Genomic DNA, 20,756 nt, shown 5'->3' on the forward strand with positions numbered 1-20,756 from the left:
CGTTCCAGGGTTTGATTTTGTGGCGTGTTTCCTGTCCACCGACTCGGCGTTGCTGTTCTGACGTGTCACCGCAGAGACACAAACAGCGGGTGATGATAAAAACTGCACGAGGTGCAGGAACTTCAAAGTGACGACACGATGCGAAAGCATTTACAGTTAAAACAGTAACTGGTCTGAACAACATCCAGCCATAAATCTCCTGCAAACCACCAACAGACTCCAGACCAGCAGTGACACACACCTGTGTGTGAGACTGAATCAAAGCTATACACGCTGCTCTTTATTAACGCATCCGCTTCTTGATCTAACAAATACAGGCAACAAAGAGAGAGGGATTAAAAAAAATAATATTTTTTCTTACCTCTGTAGAAAAGCTTTTATCTAACCGGACTTTAGGGAAAGAAGGAGAAAGAAATCCAGCTCTCGAACTCATGACTCGGACAAAAAAAGAGCTCTTAGAGAGACAAAGTTAGACTGAGCTCTGACTCACACACACACACACACACACACACACGTGGAAACTCCCACCCTGGTGGTAAGTCTGTGTGACTCTTAATAGCTCAGAGAAGGGAAAGTCTGTAAGAGAAACTCACACTCGCTCAACGGCTCCAGTGTGTTTGGATTTAAAACCCACATAAAAACGGTTTGCTTCACTTTTTTTACGTTCACCATCGAGCTCAAGCTCCAAAAGAGCAGGACGGAAAAAAGTGTTGAGACGATGTGTAGGACAAAACGATGCGCGTTTTTAAAATTCCTGACTGCATCTGTTAATCCTGCACAGTAACCGAGACTCAAACAGAACATTCATTCAAACACATTCAGTCAAAAAAACGCAGCCGAAAACATCTGCATACTCGACATACTGAGAGACACTGCTCTGTTCATACACACACACACACACACACACACACACACACACACACACACACACACACACAAAATGCATAGTTGGTCTTTTTGGGGATTTTTACACAAATTCAAGAACATTGATACAAATGATAATTAAAACATGATGGACATGATGATGAACATCAGAAAGAACATGATACTTAGATTTAAGCTGAAGTATATGATAAGGAACTTTAACATGATGATGATGAAGAAGAACATGATGAAACATCATATGGTGGAAGAACATGAAGCTTAAATTTATGGTAATGTATATGATGATGTTAATGAAGACAACCGTGATGATGATGATGATGATTATGAAGTAGTACATGTTGAAAATCAAGGTGGAAGAACATGGTTAAAATTTATGGTGAAGTAGATGATAAACATTAAAATGATGATGATGATGAACAAATATGACGAAGATGAACATGATGATGAACATGAATATATACTGATGATGATGATGAAGATTATGATAATTAGAATGATAATGGGGAACAATAATAAACATTAACATGCTGATGAAGATGCTGCTGAATATTAATATGCTGATGATGAAGAACATGCTGAAGAACAAGAACATGCTGTGGTATTGGACTGAAGCACTCTGACCCTCAGGCTGTGTGAAATCTCAGTGGTGTAGAAGGAGATCAGTTCGGTGTTTACAGCAGACTCCTCGCTTGTTGAGTGACTTTTGTAGGAGAATGTGGATTCTGAGTGGAGCTTCACTCAGCAGTAACGATGGTCAGGATGGTCAGGATGCAGGGGAACGGAGTGGCTTTGTGGGGATTAGTTGGAGCTTTGAGGTCATGTATAAAGCCTGCAGGCTGTCCAGGACACAGAGCTGCACTCTGTGGGCTTTATTAGGTTCTGCACAAAGCGGAGGAACAACAGCCACTGTGTTCAGTAGATTCGCTTCACAGCCAATTACAGGCCTCCTGATCCTCCTACTGCATTTCTCCACTCAATACTAAAATATATTATATTATAAAAGATGGATGTAGAGAAAAAAAAGCAGAAGGTCGTGATTTCTCCATGGTTACTCATAGCTGAGCCAAAACCCTACACAAGTCGCCTCGATGTTTAATTACAGTATAATAATCAGACCAGTCATATCTCACACGTGCGAACACTGACGTCAAGGGGACCAACATCTGCTTTATCAAAGCTTCCAGAAAGGTAGGGAGTAAATATTTGTGCAAAACGGACGTTTCGCTATCGTTTCTTTGCCACTGTGTGTGTGTGTGTGTGTGTGCGCTGATGGATAAAAATCACAGGCATACATTCCTGACCTTCATATAAGCACAAGGTCACAGAGCACAAACTGGCTCTAATTTAATCAATGTTTACATTAGTTGTGGACCTCAGCAGAAGATCGCTATGTGCTTTTTTGAGCCTTCCATTCCACATTCAGTCCCATATGCTGTTATAGTAAAATCCACTCTTCTGGGAAGATGTTCCACCTTTGTTGTTTGTGTTTTGTTGAAGTTGTTTCTCAGACTCAGAAGATAACATCAGAAACCGCAAACTTCACCGCGTATCACAATGAGATTAAAGCTGCAAAATAACTGCACCTGCATTACCTGTTTACATTCTACCGTCTCAAACGTCCAAACCGATCGCATAACGCACACGTCGCAAAAACACGCAGAGAAGAAGTGCGTTACCGAGACGATACGCAAACGACGCAATCAGCACTTATACAGGGTCTAAACATCAGCAGCAAAATAATTACAGGAAAAACATCCGAATATAAAACAAAAATATCTCTGGAAAAATATAGAAATATATAAAATTAATTACTATAATAAACACATTTAAAGAGAAATGAGGAAAGTCTACTTCACCGCCAAAACGAATATAAAAAAAGAAATCATATATAAAAAGATTTAATTATTATAAAAATACAATAAATATATATTTATAAAATAATAATAATAACCAACTTACAATAAGGACATGAAGCCTGATGTAATAAAATTTTATTTCTCAGCAGCAAAAATCACAAAATGTTTACAGCATTATGTAAATTAACGAAAAATGCAAATACGCCTCCTGCCATCGCTAACAAATTACAAACTGGTCTCAGGTTGCCATGACAACTGTAGAGTTTCTCCATCCGCTCAGAGTTTACCTCAGCGGGTGAATCGGTCGGGTATTGAAACAACAATGAAATTTTATTCTTCAAGTTATTCGAGTTTCTGGTTGTCTTGATGTTTTGCTGTGGTAATTTGCATATAGGGTGTGATTGGTTGGAAGTCACTGAGTGACATCACAATCAGAGTTTTACAGATGCAACGAGACAAATACGAGGCATACACAAGGAGTTTAAACACTAACATGCTATTTAACATGTACATTTGGAAACCAAGTGCTTGGGCCATCTGTGTGTGTGTGTGTGTGTGTGTGTGTGTGTGTGTGTGTGTGTGTGTGTGTGTGTGTGTAGTCTAAACTATGTTATCTAGTCCCAAATTGAATAAGACTGACTCGACCTGTCGCGTTACAGCTCCACAGCAATCAGTCAGAGCTGGAGGAGCCGCTGTGGGATTGAGGCGGGTTAGAGATCAAACGCTTCATCCATCACACCAATCTGACTAACACACACACACACACACACACACACACACACACACACGGAATGTGTCTGCATGTTAATTAAGGTAAGCTGGTTAGGATCAAGAATGTTTAAAGTTGAAATATAATTATAGCCCTATAACTACAGACTCTGTGATGCACCTCCATGGGACGAGGAACTTTATAAAGCAGAATCATTTGAAGCCATCACAGCGAGAAGAAGTGATGACTCAGCTACGTTTATTTAACCACCATGAAGTCTTTAATCATCTTCTACAACATCGACTGTGTGTATGTGTGTGTGTGTGTGTGTGTGTGTGTAATGAAGCTATTCAGAGTGAATTAAAATCGCTAGTTTAATCCTGAGCGGGCAGCAGCTAAGCTGATTAAAGCTCTTAAGAAGACTCCAGGACATGCAGGAGTTTTGTAACGACGCTGAAATACAGTTATGACTTCGAGGGTCATTTTCGATTCCTTTTAGTCCACAGCTCTAAACATCCGGACAGTTAGTTTCTCCAAAGATTCAGCTGAAATACTTTGCTGTGCTTCTTGTAAAACTTGAAGATGTTTCTCACTAGTTGGAGATTTCTTTATGATGCAGTTAATCCCAGATCAGTTCAGTAGGATTGAGGTGTGGTGACTGAGCAGGTGGTTCCATGATAAAGACGACTGTTTGCTCTCTAAATAACACTTACAGAACTCGGTATGCTTCATCGTCTTGTTCCTATAACCTACATGTATATAATGAGTTCTCCAAATCTAAAAGAAACGTGAGAAGCGGAACGTGACACAGCTACACGTGTTTCGTGCCCAAGCTGACAGTCTGATGAGAATGAAGTTTGTTGCATAGAAACAAAAGGAACCTGCACATGTCTCTCAGAATATAATATACACCTTCTGACCAATCACAATCCAGAATTCAGCAGCATCGTGGTGTGAGGTTTTCGCACTGCACTCACACGTTCACACTCGTGAGCAATAAATAAAATCACGTGCTGAAACTTACACGTTCACCAAAAGGGTCAGGTGTTTCACGTTTACACTGCACAGGTCAAAGAGTCGAGCAAATGCAAACGATTTATATTTACTTACCGAAGTTCAGCAACAGGACTGCAACTCATATCAAAAGTTCAGATCTTCTCCACCTTTATAACACATTTTGGATCCTACTTTAACCTCACACATCACGGCGTCACTACAACCACAGCAGGGTGAGAGTGGTGGAATTAACTTCCTCTAGATGTTTGAACAGCGGAGTCTCTGGCTATCTTTAAGCGTCAGGTGAAGACCTCTTTCAAGTTGGCGTTGTAAAAATCAAGAGTTGTAGTGTGATTTATATTAAGTTTGTTGTCTGGTGTACAAGTGCAGATTTATTCATTGATAGAGACTCGAAGCACTTTTGTACGTCGCTCTGGACACGGGCGTCGGCTAAATGCCACAAATGTAAATGCAAATGGATCAATGAATAAATCAACACTGGTTCACCAGACTGGAGACTCAGAATACCAACAGCCTAAAACTCTGTTCAGAGGAATTAAAGCACACTTTCCTTTATTGTAACTCTACACTAACAATCCTGTAAAATAAATTCACAACAGAAAATGATATACCTTAATCTCCGGACTATTAAACGCACCCAAATATAAGCCGCACCCACTGAATTTTACAAAGATTTGTATTTTGAACATAAATAAGCCGCACCTGTCTATAAGCCGCAGTGTCTACACTGAAACTAATGAACTTTACACAGGCTTTAATGAAAGACAGTGTCTGTTACACGGCTTGTATCTAAACAGTAGCCGACCAAGAAAGTCATTGTTCACTGTCTTCCTCCTTCCTTTCACAACTATTTCTCTCGAGAGTTTTTCTTTTGGCATCATCGTGTGTTTAAAAATCACCATCGGTGAATCTTTTCTCCCGATGCCGTGCAGCTCAGAACACAGGTGAAGTGTTTTTTCATGCCCAGTTGTTTTCAGCGTGACGAATGATTCGCATTTCCTGTAGACAGTCCGAGTGAGCGGCAGGTCAAACGTCAGAGGAACATCATCCATATTTATGATGTGGTGCGGCCCGATTTAGTGGGAGCGCATCTGATTTAAAATAAAGAGTTTCATTGGCTCACCTGAACCTGTTCGGGGATTTCATTGGTCTAATGTTATGGGGCTCAGTTTTTTGTCTTGAAGTTTGTGAAACCGGGAAAAACCCAGGAAAAATCCATAAATTAGCCGCGTCGTTGTTTAAGCCGCAGGGTTCAAACCGTTGGGAAAGCGGCTTATAGTCCGGAAAATACGGTATATATATATTATAACTGCGAATGAGATCTAAATGTGGAATGAGATGTTAAAAAGATGTTAATAAAAGCAGAAAAAAGATGTTGATATGGTGAAGTTATGACCTAGAGAGAGAGAGAGAGAGAGATAGATAGATAGATAGATAGATAGATAGATAGATAGATAGATAGATAGATAGATAGACAGACAGACAGACAGACAGACAGACAGACAGACAGACAGACAGACAGATAGATAGATAGGTAGATGAAACAAACAGGGAAAATTGGTGCTAGTTTAAGTGTTTCAGTAATCTGTAGGTCTTCACCAAGCATTTGAAGATAGACAGTGATCCTTCAGTGCGTCAGCTGTTCAGAGATCCACACTACAACACCAAAATGGTCTTTTCAAATCTCCGCACATAGGAGAAAACACTGTTTCCACTTAATAATAAATCAGGGAGAAAAAAAAACAGGTGGAGAAAAAGCTGCATTTGTAAATGGACGTAGGCTGAGAGTCAGTGCTGTGGCAGAGAGAAGGTGTGATGATGCAGGAGAACGTGATCTCGTCTCAGAGCGGTGAACAGACAGAAAAGTGCTGAAGCGCCAGTTCTCCTCAAGGACAAGGTTAGGGCATGCTCTGAGAACGCGCACACACACACACACACACACACACACACACAAGTATATTTACTCAGGAGTGACTGTCTTTCACACACACTGCTGAGCGTACTGAGGGAACACCTGCTCGTCCGAACACCTCAGGAGAATTTGCACGTTTGCACATAAAAGTTAGATAAGATGCTTCATCTCTTTACTGATGTTTTCACGCTTGACACCCCCCCCCACACACACACAGACACACACACACACTTCAATATGCCAAAAAATAAATATCTGTCACTGTTCCCGGCCCTGAACTAAACTGGATCAGATCAGGGTTTGATGAACATACAGGACGTACCCGGATGAGGGAAACGCTCGGGGATGTGTGTGTATGTGTGTGCGTGTGTGTGTGTGAGTAACGAGGTCACAGGCTAACACATTTAGCATACGTTGTTGACTTTTACTCAAATATCCCGACAGATGGATGCAACAGGTGGGGTGGGGGGTGGGGGATTTGGGGGAAGCAAACAAACAACACAAACTTCCGGTTTCACTCAAAAAGTTCAGGAGCGAAAAAGTGCCAATCTTCACTTTAACCAACTGTGACATGGGACAGAGTGTAACACATTAACTCATGATTCGTTTTCTGTAAAATAAATATTGTTTTTCATTATTATCTTAAATATTATTATTATTACATTATTATAACTGTTATTTTGCATTTTTTATTCATTGATCTATTCATTTATTACTATTATTATACTAATACTATACTATTTTCCTTTTAACTATTCATTAATAAATGTTTTTATTATTTTTACTTAATTAATTAACTTTATTATCTGTATTATTTTGGATTTCTTAAATTTGTATTATTTTTTCACATTATTAATCACATTTATTTATTTATTTACCATGTTGCACTTTTTAATTTATTAATTTTAACACCACACTGTGTATCGAAGAAATGTCTAAATATATTTAATATGTATATATAACTTTTTTTTTCATTATTATATAAACCAATCAATGGCAACCATTTCTCTTTTAGAAAAGTTTGACACAGGACGACGCCTGTTCCACGCCCCTAATAGCTTCAGATACCTTCTTAAGAGCATTTAATAGGATGAAAAAAGTTTAGGATGAGGCATGAAAAAAACATTTCCTGATAGTGATAAGATGTAAAATAATTGCTTTCATAAATCTGAATCTGGGAGAAAAAAAAAAGGTCTGTAAATGAAGTGTCTTTATGATAAAGCAGCAGCGTCGCGTAGCTGCAGTGAGCCGAGAGGTCATGGAGGACGTTGAGGACAGATGGATGTGCAGCTGGACGAATACGTGTTAAGTGTTTTATGAGCGTTACACAGTGAGGGTGATGTCCTAGATTGTTTTTTCTCTCTCTCCTTCCTGGGATGGAGCTTCAGTCCAAAAAAAAAAAACAGGACTCACGACTGGAGACTAAAAACAGCCTCGAGGACAGGAAGCTGAAATCCAAGTCAAAAGGTTGAAGGTTAATAAGAGAGTGAAAGTGAGGAGAGCAGCCTGGAACGGGAAACACTCCGCACTTACACAAGCTGATTACAGAGCGTACAGGAAGTCGTGATGAGGTTTTTACGGCTTTCACACTGAGGTTTAAGCTTCAGGACAAAAAGTTGCAGAAAGACACACACTTGTGCTTCTTCTCAGGAGAGCGACGTGACGAGCCGTGACGTTCTCTACGCTGCTCAGACAGAACCCCTGCTCTTTACCCGTGAGAGCAGTCGTCTCAGCAGCGTCTCAGAGAAGTGTAACGTATCTGCCCCTCGGGAGGGTCTCGGTGTGCGATATTAAAGACCATGCCGAGAGTCCGAGACGAATCCTCAGCTATAACACAGAAACCATGTGAACAATGGAGTCTGAAACCCAAACTGCAAAACTGGAACGCAGCCAAAATCCAAACAATAACCAAACAGGCTTAATTACTATAATAAAGCGCTTTTCCTCTGCGCGTTCCGACACGAGAGCCAGAATCCAAAGTTTTACACAGCGTTATAACGTCGACCCTGAGGGACAGATTTAACGACAGAAACGTTTACGGTTACAGCAGTAATGAAGTAAATAGGAACAAAACCCACCGTGTGTCACGCTGTTAAAAATAACCGATATCATGGGAGAATGATGAAGTAAAACCACACTGAAGTTCAGGAATTCACCTCCACCATCACGTCCTGGAGGTGTTTTATTTCTCTTACACACCAGCAGTGTGTGTGTGTGTGTATATAAAAATACATGTGGTGGTATCAGATAGTTTCAAGCCTAACGCTGTTCTGACCCACTTGTGTTACAACGTTCATGATTCGCTTAGATTAAAGAGCAAACCGGAAATTGTGTGTGAAACTGGGCAAATCTGACAAAGACATTTGACGTGACGTATTTTGACACACGCTTGACGTTGCGATGCCACAACGAGTCGAGGAACATCGCTGAATGACGAAGAGAGATCAGGAAGACCTTCAACAAACTCGACCCCCGAAAAGTTCTAAAGCGTTCGGCAACTTTTGCACGAGGATCTTTGGAAAACGATCCACACGATCTCACTTCCGCACCCAACCTACTCACCAGATTCGCTCCCCTTCCCGAAGATGAAGCTCGAAGGTCACGATATCTGACAGTGTTGTGGAGATCCGGCACAAATGTTGGAAGGACACAACCCTAACCCCAGGAGAAGAACGCTGGGAGCACTGTATTGCGCGCATGGAGACTATTTTAAAGGTGATCGTGTGTAATGTTGATATTTAAAGTCGAGTCTCAATATCTTTTGATTCCACCTCGTATAGTTCCAGCATCTTCCCGTCTCTCATCATGAGCCTCTAAACAAAATAATGTATCAGCCAGACATGCGACCTGCTTCAACCCTGAACAACCCAGACGTGGATTTGTGCAGTTTTTGTGATCAACTTTTAAAAATCTCTTTTACAAACCCGAAGCTGATCAGGTGTCGAGTTAATGGAGGCGATGAATCGCAGCCAGAACGAAATCAGCGACGTGAAATGTTACACTACTGTATTCCACACTGCTCCTCTTACACAGGCGTGTTAACGTGTCTGCTGCGTCACGTCTAAAGCGCACCGGAGCGGAAAGGCAGGGGAGGTCACGTGATTAAAAAGCAATAGTAAAAATATCCTTCCAAACAAAGCCGTTCGAGAACTAACAAGTGTCCATGATTACTGTCTACAGCGCAGTGTCGATTCTGCACTCTGATTGGTCAGAAGACGAGCCGGTGATTTGTATTTAATAGCTGCAGCTCAGCTTTATAATATGCGGCTCATTCACAGGGACTTCACACATACAATGTTTTGTTTGTCATTTCTTTCTTTATTTTCAAGGGGAAAACGTTCACACTCATTTCCATACACTTTCTCTGTAGCTTAGGGGTTTTTTTTGCTCGTTCACGTTTAAGGACAAAGAAAAAGAAAGGATGGTGAGGAAATGACCTTCAGTAATTGACGGCAGGAACTGGTCTTTCTCAAACATTCCACAACTTGAAACAGATCAAAAGTATCGGAAATGGTTGTTAATATGGTATAAGGGGAATAAAACGTTTCAAGTCTGGACCTTGATGTGTTTCGTTTTTGTTGACGAGGTAGAATTCTTTTTTTTTTTTCATTTCTTCAGCAACAGGATTTCTTTCAAGTGTTTGTTCTTTTGTGATGTAACTTTGATGTTTATTTAACTTATTAATTTTATTATTATTTATTTATTTCCAATTCTTACGCTTGGAAGGTGCTATGAGATGCAACGTTTAAAGGCGCAATACATAAAATTAAGCTTATTATCATTATTAATATTATTATTAATATTTATAATTATTATTATTATTATTATTATTAATATTAAAACTGATGGAACTGTAACGAATGGACATTTAGTGTTGAGGATAAAGTTTCCATTTTGCTTCTGTTTTCTTCCTCATGATGTTTCAGGGAGTTTTTCCTTCACCACCGGTGCAATCATTAGGAATAAAGTTACAATTATAAGGAACAAACGTATGCATTTTTATTGACTTCTTTATCTCTGTAAAGCTGCTTTGAGACAATGTTCATTGTTTAAAGTGCTCCACAAATAAAAATGAAATGAGTAGCGTTTATACTGTGCTGCGTTGTTTTTTTTATGTATTCATGCCTGGGTCTGAACGATGTTGCGGATCTCGGACTCTAATCTCGGCTCGGGGGTCTATTCCTGGTGTGTCATTGGAGAGGCTTTATGTTAATCCGTCCACGGTGTTGATGACGCACCCGAGATGGCGATGTTTCCACGACGGACATTATCGCTGTTTCCAGCAGAGTTTTTCAGTAAAACGTTTCCTCTGGCGTTTTCTCATGCGGTCTGCAGCGTTTGCTCGTTGTTAAAGGGTCAGAGGTCAAAGTGTCGGCGCTGTCCCACCATGCCTCACAAACTACAGGCCTTTTGTTGAGGCCCCACCAAGAGGCGTTCACACGGGAGTGGAATTTTACAGAGGGCTGTTTAATGATTACGGACAATCCCGTTTTTATATTGATAATATTAACACACACACACACACACACACACACACACACACACACACACACACACACACACACACACACACACACACACACAAAACAACAGTGTCTGCTATTTATATCTAACTGTGTATTTACTTTGTTTACATTATTAGAAAGTGACGAATGATGGACCTGATTCCTGTGGTTCCTTCAACTGATCAATTAAATATCGATATGATATTGATATTGTGATACATGATTCCACAATACACTTTTCTGAGATATCGTCCGTATATCATTTGTTTTTTTTGTTTTTTTACATATATCCAGATACTCGTTTGTTCTTGCAGCTCCTAAACTCGTTTCACTCCATTTGTCCCGGTCAGATCCTAATCCCTGCTGTGAAGAGGAAATCTCTCAGGGTTCAGTCCTTTACTCCAGGGGTCAGAGCATCTAATAACCAGGCTGGAGTTATTTTTAGGGTACCGTCTGAGATGCCTGCTGGTTCTGATGATCTGTGAGGTGGATTGTTGGGAGACTTTAATTATCGCTTGTGTTGTTTTTTTTAATGAGCTCTGCCGGACCGTGGACTTGAGGGACCAGAGACGTGAGCAGTGTGGGACGTGAAGAGACAAGGAGGCACAGAGGAGAACTTCTTCCAATAAGTGTGTGGTTGAGGATCTCCATCTGGGTTCTGTGTGCACTTTTGATTAAATTGAGTGTGTGTGTGTGTATGAGAGTGAAGGCCAGCTGGACTCAAGCCCATCAATCACTGCTCTGATTAGACATTAGTGTGGACGATTAAGCGTTGAGTCGAGTCGTGAGAAGAAAACAAACATGGAGGATGATTTTAGCCTCCAAATCAACCAAAACAAACAACGTGCCACCAAACCTTTTCTTATACTTAATAAAGTGTTCACAGGGAGAGAAATTATATGCTGCTGCGCTTCAACAGAGCGAACGCCGAGTTTCCACACGTGTGATGTCCAGACATGTTCTGATCACCCCGGTATAAAGCTGAATAACAGACACAACTCGAACAAACAAAACACGGCGCTAGGTGAATAAAAGAAGAAATAAAAACCATTGCTGAGCTCAAAGACAATCGGGTATAATCCGTCTCCACGTCTCCCGCCGGTGTTTAATCTTCATTTTCGTTACACAGCTGAGGAAGACACGCGACGTGACGTGACGTTAAAAGGACGCAAATTAGATTTAAATCCCGGCATTTAATCTTTTCCAGGCGTTCGATTTGTCGCCGTTTTAGGGGTGACGACCCGAACATGCTTCCATCTGCTCGCTCTGGCACTAACCCGCTCTCCAGCTCTCGCTTTTGACGCTCGATTAGCAGGTGACATTAGCGTACAAGGGGGAAGTCGAGACGCTCGGACTCTCAGTGAGCGCTCTTTCCATCTTAATTTACCACAAAAGGGTCAGACACCTTTTTATATTAATGCGATTCTTCCAATTCGTTGCTCTGGCAACCGGGTTTCTCGTTCACAGGGACGTACGTGTACAGCAGATGCTCCACATAAATGCTTTAAAATCGCATTTAAAAGGAGTCTCCAGTGTCAGAGGTTCGTCAGAGCTGGAGGCAAAGCCGTAACGAGATGTTTTTTACGTAAATATGCTTTATGAAAGGATACAGGAGCTCATAATTTGCGTTTTTCAGTCGCATGACACTCGGGAGATGGAAAAAGAGAGACACTGGTGCAGAAAAGGGTTCATAACTGTTTTTGGTGAGACTTTTTGGTCACATTGTCAATGTGTGTGGCTCCAATTCTCACTCTTAAACACCAGTTTGCTGCTGGATACGGAACAGAGCGTCTGTGTGGTGTGGAATTATGGGAGAACAGGAACAGGAAGTCGACTACACTGGTCATTTGCTTGTCTGCTTGCTGCTGAAAGCTGGAGCTTTTCCACACCAGCCTATGTTCACCTGCTTTATATAGCTGCCTCTCTCTCTCACACACACACACACACACACACACACACACACACGCACGGCTGTCTACACACAATAATTCAGCCACGGATAAATATAATCATACCCTAAAAAAAAAAGGACCGGAATGTAAGACACTGAGTTATTATGTCCAGACATACGGAGAAGAAAAATTGAAAGAAAGAAAGAAAGAAAAAAGAGAAAGATACTAAAATTTTTAGGAATATCACTCAAGTACGGTTTTCTAGAGTGTTTTTAAAGGCAACTTTAATTATACTAATAAAACATTTTATTTTCAGTCCCTCCTTCTGAGGGGTCATTTATTTATTTATTTATACAGTTATTATGGAGAAACTCCAGAAGATATCTCAAGGTACTGATGTGAAGCCGACACTGGAGACTCCCTCCATTAACACATTTCTCGTTCCTCAAACCATCATCGTACAAGTCCAGACTTCTGATCTGTTACTAAAGAAACTATAGTGCTTTAAATCAACAATCTTTAAACCTTTAGAAAAGGAATCAACACGCGCTGAGGGTTGAGGGATTTGGGATAAAAATAGTGCCGAGTAGTTTACATTCGAAAAAGTTGAATGTTCGTGTGCAGGAAAAAACACTGCAATTTACAAAGCTGTGGTTTCAAAAGTCGTATTTTTAGTGCCAGTGTCCTTTAAAAGTTAATCTGCCTCGCATGCGCCCGAGATCCGTGCAGCCACGACGACTCTCCGACGCGATTTCCTGCACAAACACCACTTCTGTGAGACATTAAAGCAATAATAAATAACCCGCGTTTCACTCCATGTGAGTGGGGTTTTGTTCTCATGACGGATCTCCTGGTGCCTGATGGCATGTCTGGGCCTTGTTCCTGCAGCCGCCGGGTGTTTGCTCTGTCTCCTGCACTACGATACACTTCCAGGGGTCTTTGTGTTATTGCTGAACCTGACACCACACCCTGCCATTAGAGAACCTCCTAAACATCACACGGCTCCACTCCAACAGGACGAGGAGGAGGAGGAGGAGACAGGGGGATTACTCTTATCCCTGCCTGGTGGAGATGATATTTAACACCGCTCACATTTCTGTACTCCAGTAACCTTGAAATAATAAAGTGGACAGACATAAAAATAGAAAAATCCTAACCGAGTGTTTAGCACTGATTGGAGACGTGTGAATGAACTGAAGGTTTGTTCAAGACTTAGATTTTCTTACATTCGTTTATTTAACCTTTATTACACTATTAACAATAAACACACAAACGCTCCAGATCTGATTTACCAAACGGCTGAAGATAACAAAAAAAAACAACAACAGAACAGAAACCTGATTCTTGCAGGTAGAAAAATATGAATATTTTAGTTTTTGGTAGGAATTTTGTTATGAATTAGCACAAGATTCTAAATGAGTATCTATGAAGTCTCAATCATAATTCAGAAGAGTAAAAAGAGTCGGAATTATGAATTATTCCCGAAAAGACAGACCTTTAAAATAATAATCTGGACTATTTTATTACATTTTAATGACTATTTGTACTAAATAAATAATTCTTTAAAGCCCTATTTAAAGAAACATTAATGATACTAAAAGCACAAATAAAACAAGCGAGTAACAAAATCTTTACAAAAGAGAAACAGAAAGAAAACTTTATAAACCTGTTTACAAAACATTTATACAATAAACTATTTAAGGTCTTTTTTGGGTTGGGGGGGGGAATCAAATGAACCTGAACGAGTCAAAGAGTCGGATTCAGTGATTCACTGCCTTTATTAATGATTCTGGTTTTAATTATTTTTTTTTAACATACATTTAATACGTTTAGAGGGTTTGTCGTGGACGCGCGCACACGCACGAGCATCCGCGCGCACATAAACCCGCTCACTCACTCGCGCACGCGCTCACACGCTCTGCGCAAAGGAAACAAAGCGCGGCTCAGGAAACGCCAAATACACCGCTTCTGTCAATCCGGATTATTTAAATCTGATTATTTGGGTCGAACTGGTTCACGCGCAGCTGTTAGTAAAAAACACTGAACCCAAACGATATAATAAACACTTAAAAAGTCTGACCGCGCGCGCGTTGTTTTTATTTGTTAATAAACGTCCGAGCAAATAAACCGAAATAATCCTCAGAACAAACTTCAGAAGATGTTCATCAAATTTCACTTCCAGTTTAGATTTTACTCTAACAATCCTCACTGCAAGAAATAACTCCGCTTCACTCACCGAATCCTGCCGCAAATCCGGAGCAAAAAAAAACCCTTCTCCTGTTTATTTCCCTCTTTTATTCCCTTCCTGGTGCTCTGTTTTTGGAGAACATCTACAGAACTTCAGCTTCACCTCAGACCACCTCTCCGGAGTTCAGCAGTATTCCCTGAAGTTCCTCACATTCTCCCTGAAGGATTAAACACTGAGCACCGACACCACGTGTAGCGCCATGACCACGCCCACAGCATGATAGACAGCGCCATCAGCCAATCAGACCGCAGCTCTCTTAGCTCATTAGAGGATGTGTAAAGAAAAGCCAATTAAGGACAAGGAGCTCGTGACAGTCAGTGGGTGATATTTATATACAGTATAATGTAATTTTGGATCGGATATTTATAGAGAATAAACTCGAAGCCGTGATTCTGTTCAGGTCTGATTAAAAATATTCAGAATGGTGTTTGGACCAGATGTTCTGCAAAAAAAATACAGCCACTAAAACCTGCAAGCCAGGCTAGATATCCATCATAAATGAGTTTTAAGACCAAAACCTTGATCAGATGTGATCAAAGACAGCGGACAACAGCTATTTTTCCTCTCAGTCCACGTCTACACCAATCCAGATACATTTGAAAAATGGCGTTTTTCGTCTAAAAACAAACCGTGTCCACACTTTCGTTTTCGATCGTTTTCCACAAGAAACTCGTCTCCACTGAAACGCCTGAAAACTGCACACGAGCAAATCATAAGACGCCTCGAAATGACCTGCGAGCTGCCATTTATTTACTTTCCGCATCATCGCTGCGACACGAAAACAAAGTTTTCAAATGTTTTCACTTTGGAGAGCGTTTTTTAAAAAGCTACATTTTTCTTGACTGCCAACAGCGCCTCAGTGTGGACGGAAGACCAAAAAACGGAGAGGAAAATACGCATTTTCAAGCGAAAACGTGTTGGTGTGGGCGTGGCCTCATTTTGTGCGAAGTTACGGAGGAGGGGATTAATACCAAAAACCATAGCGGTGATGCCGAACAAAACAGTACAACTCCTTATTATTACATGCTTACTATTACCAATCTAACTTCAAAAACGTTAACGTACTATAATTTGCATAATTATGCAAATTAAGAGTCTGTTTTTAATTATTGAGTAGAATTTATTTTTTAACTGAAAAACATTACTATACTCACTACATAGTGCAGACTTTTAGCATTTCTTTCCCTTAAGTAGCCATTTTAGGAAACGTACCATAACATGTACACGCAAAACACACGGTAGACGTGTACAGAATACCCATAATGCATTTTGTTTGTCTCTTTATTGTATAAATGTGTGTATTTTGTCCATTGGGTAAGTGTGCAGAGCATGGAGAACACTTACACACTGTGTGTGTGTGTGTGTGTGTGTATGTGTGTGCTAGTGTGAGGTTCTACCACTGGACCGGTCTCCAATTATGTGCGATGGACTTTGACATCCTGCCCACTCAATCCCCAATCCTGAGACGATGCAGCCGTGACGAGGAGACACGCAGGACGTGTTTAGGACACGTTCGCCTCACTGAGGACACGGTCACGGTGTGTGTTAACATGCTGATTAACAATGAAAAAAAAAGTGCTGTTACTCTAACAAGCATCACCATGTGGCATGTGCCACAAGCACTCACGTTTATCTAATAAGCATGAAAATAGGGTCGTCATGGCGATTTAGTCACGTGACAGGTAGAGGATGGGATTGTTGAGCGGTGCGGCTTGTTATTTTCACTCCCCTGTCCAGACATTAGCACCAAAACAACAATTGATTGCCGTTCTAATTTAGTGTGATAAAATACAAACGGCTGGGGGGAAACCGTGCACGTGTGTGCATGTGTGTGTGTGTGTGTGTATGTGCACGCAAAACGTGAAATAAAAGCCCTCTAATTTCACACTTCCCTTCTTCTGTTTCTCCACACCGCTCCTCTACAGCGATAGCTGCTAATGAATGTTCACAGAGGTGAATTAATTTTATTAAAGCGTGTTTCTTCGGACACGTTTACACTTAATTAAATAAAACGTGTCTTCAGGAAAAACCCGGCTTTCTGACGACACTAGTGGTTCTAACAGAAGGAGGAAGCAGTGGAAAGAACCTGGGAGGAAAATGAAACACTAGAGAAAACAAGAGGAACAGCTAAAAAAAATTTATGTAGAAGATCACAAGCAGAACAAAGCTCTTCATAAACCAGAAGCTAAAGGTTTTGTACATATATCTACAGTTCATCTTCTACTATAAGGGTTTTATGCTGGTTATGATGGAAACTCAAAATGAAAACCTTTGTAACCACTTCACTTCCTGTGATGTTCCTGTGAGAAACCTGGAGAACCTGGGATGGAAAACTAAACACAGGAAAGAACACCTGAAGGCAGAATCAAAACATGAACCCTGGAACTGCTTTTCTTAAAAACATTTCACATTGAGGATCAAACCATCTCAATCTCAACGATCCTACACGAGTTCCACATCACAGTGACATCCAAGACACAAGTTCAAATGCTGACCACGTCACAAACATCCATGACTGGAGGACAAACAAGCAAAACATCTTCCTCTCTCCTTCTTCATTTAAAAAGACAAGAGTGGATCTCTGAGCTCGTGTATGTGGAAGAGGGCAGATAGCGCTTTCCTCTGAGTGCTCTACACATCACCAGGAGCAACTCAAATAACTCAAAAGAGAAGATCTGAATCAGTACTCGAAAAGTGAACAAACAACCAGAGAGAATTTTATTTATTAATTTTTTAATTGTTTTGCTAACAGTAATAATATTAATTTACGAGATAGAAATATATAGAATCAAGTATTTGCTTTCATTTATTTATTTATTTATTTATCGAATTAATTATTATTTTTAAATGTTTTTTTTAATCAGACCAATCATTTATTGCTATGAAGCTCATTTTGTATAGAAAATTGTCTTTTTAGTGCCATGCCTTCTAAATAAATCAGTTTTTCATGATGGTGTGTGGACAAAAGAATCAGAACCAGCAGCTTTCTGTAAAAAAACTTTTTTTTGTTTGTTTGTTTGTTTGTTTGTTTAAGAAAGAACAAAAATCGTGCTCGCGGTGAACAAACTAGAGGTTTTTAAAAATAAAAGGTAGGGGTGCAAACTTTTGCACTCAAATGTACCTGAGTGCAGCTTTTTTTTTTTTTTTTCCTGAAGATCACAGTGAAAAAGATAAAAAAGATGCTGAACAATGTTTAGTTTGAAAGTTTGTACACCCTAAAAGTTTCTGATTGAAGGGAAAAAAAAAAACACGTGAGTCTGTTTCTTCACAGTTTATATAAATATCTATATAAACAGAGGTCCTGGAAGTCACAATGTTTCAATCGTGAGCTAAAAGAGGTCGAGTTTGACATCTGATGGAGTTTAAACTACAATGGTAGAAGATACTGAAGAGAATGTGGGAGTGTGTATAGATATAGATAAATATGTGTGTAAAAAAAGGCCCAGCTGTGAAGCACGACACAATACACAAGCGTATAAACTGTTTTTCTTTGTTGTCTTCGTTTTCCCCCTGAGGGTGTTTAGACTTTTTTGGACTGCGTTGTGAGTGTGTTTGGTGGTGTTTGATTGTGTTGTTTGATCGTCTCAGGTTTCACGAGAGTCATTGCCTGTGCCTCGACACTCTGCGACTCTCTTTGTGTTTCTTCGTGAATGAACAATCGCGTTTTTTCCCCCCTCGCGTTGGGAGTCGGCGTGTTTCCGAGCCGCCGAGGCGTTTAGCCGTTGCTGTGTCAACACCGATATTTGTTTGAGGTCAGAATGATTAAAGTAACGCCCGAGCAGCACCTGCTGCAACACGATCCTGCGAACATTTCAGGATGAGCGAGGTTCGAATCAGGGATCTTTCATTCTGAACAAATTCAAATGTATTCACTCACAGAAACTTTACTAATACAACAAAACGTCTATTAGACCACACGCGAGAAATACAGAACAAACCCGGGGAACTTAATTACAACTAAAAAACACTCACAGCAACGTCTCCATGGCAACTTACTGAACAGTATAATCACGTGTACACAAATCCAGAACGTGTTATTTAGTCAAAAAAATTAACTCTCGCTTACATTATAGAAGCGAGAAACATTTCTAGCTTCCTTTTTCTCAACAACCTCTGTTTTTACTGTTAATAAGTTTATAATAAGAAATAATAGAAATGAGGAAAAGATTTACCTTTGGCATTGGAGACTCCTTCCCTCAACGTTAAACAAGTTCAATCACAAAAACCCGTCAAAACGTTATACAGTAATCTACCGTTTTACCGCCGTTCGATTCTCACGTTTTATCATTTGCCACGTAGTTTGGCAGATTTTCCCGGTCTCTCACGGAGAGCACGATAGACCAAAACACTTACAGGGAATAGTTTTTAGTTTTATGGTGAAATAATAAAATGTATTAATAAAAATATAATAAAAAATGAAGTGAAATGTTAATACAGTATTGTACTGTATACACAAAATAGCATTTTTTCGCGTGGCATCTTTTATCACGTTTTTTTCGTTTATCGCGGGCGATTTTGGAACGTAACCACCACAAGCAAATAAATATGAATATCAGAATTATCATCTCGCAACGTTCCTGGGAATCACACTGGTGGCTCATAGCAGTTCCAGCTGAAGTGATGAAGGAAAGACAACAAGGTTTATTTCCTAAATGAATACCAAGAGCAATGTGAGGATTAAAATCGCATTACGAAACTGCGTTTTGGGGACCTGCGGAAAACGGCCCCTGAACACTAGCAGGGTGCAGCAATGTACCTCTGAGCTTTGGTGTATTTTTGCATCTTCTTGTTTGTATGTCTTGAAGATCGTTTCTGCACCAGGAATGTACCTTTAAATTTACATCCTGAAATTTTCTATCACTAGTGGTGCAGAAACGATCTTCAAGACGTACAAACAAGAAGATACAAAAATACACCAAAGCTCTGAGGTACATTGCTGCACCCTGCTAGTGTTCAGTTGGAGCGACAAAGCATTTGCACTCTTTTAGATATACTCCTGTACCTTGATTTTTCAGTGTGTGTGTGTGTGTGTGTGTACGTTTCTAAAAGTCCTGTGTGTACAAGTAAGGAATGAACTTTGCTCAGAGTTGAGGCAAAGCCTTAAAATGTAAACAGTGCATGTGGATAATGTCCATGTCTCTGGATGAAGTGTAGACCACCATCGTACCTCAGACACACAAAACCGGGTGGTCCTGCATCACCTTCTCACACCATTCTGTCATGCTTATCACATCTCTGTGACTCGCTTGGTGCTCCCTATGCACAGTATCACACACAGCGTTCTGAAACGAAGCTCTCCACACACAGAGGAACATGCGTTCCTATTTTCGGCAGCACTGCGCATCGGGGAAGAAACCCCTCATGGCTGAGTGCCAGATTCGGTTTCTCATTTTCACCACTGCTGTCCGGGAAAGGCTTCCTGCCTGTGTGTGTAAATGTGTGAAATGAAGTAGGGGGAGAGAAGGATGGAGAAACAGCGCTCGGGTCAACTGAGCATGAGCTGCTCCTAATCAATACAACGAGCTGAGGAAAGGGAGAGGAGAGGAATAACCTGAAACGCAGATCCACACTGACTCATAAAATCCCTGTCGCAGTGGGAATAGTGAGAGAGAGAGAGAGAGAGAGAGAGAGAGAGAGAGAGAGAGCGCACCATGCTGCCTCAGCACTCCACTCATACACTCCCTTTCTCGTTTTTATTCTTCACCTAGGAAACAAAGAGAAGGTACTGAATA

The 20,756-nt window shown here is 40.5% G+C and overlaps 1 protein-coding gene across 3 annotated transcripts in view; it reads right to left on the reverse strand.

Annotated features, from left to right (window-relative positions):
• The window catches only part of tiam2a (TIAM Rac1 associated GEF 2a), a 75,360-nt gene that overhangs the window by 42,880 nt on the left and 11,724 nt on the right, over positions 1-20,756 (reverse strand). Inside the window, exon 1 of one of the 3 annotated variants that reach the window (XM_046855491.1) lies at positions 15,013-15,238. The exons of 1 other annotated variant lie outside the window; for it this stretch is intronic. The gene's annotated coding sequence lies outside the window, so the exon portion shown is untranslated. Of the gene's footprint in view, positions 1-361; positions 468-15,012; positions 15,239-20,756 lie in introns of those variants that run through there. One more of the 3 variants, XM_046855493.1, reaches the window with a different exon arrangement.

Source organism: Silurus meridionalis, chromosome 8 (assembly GCF_014805685.1).
Source record: "Silurus meridionalis isolate SWU-2019-XX chromosome 8, ASM1480568v1, whole genome shotgun sequence".
In the NCBI taxonomy this organism is placed as follows: Eukaryota; Metazoa; Chordata; class Actinopteri; order Siluriformes; family Siluridae; genus Silurus; species Silurus meridionalis.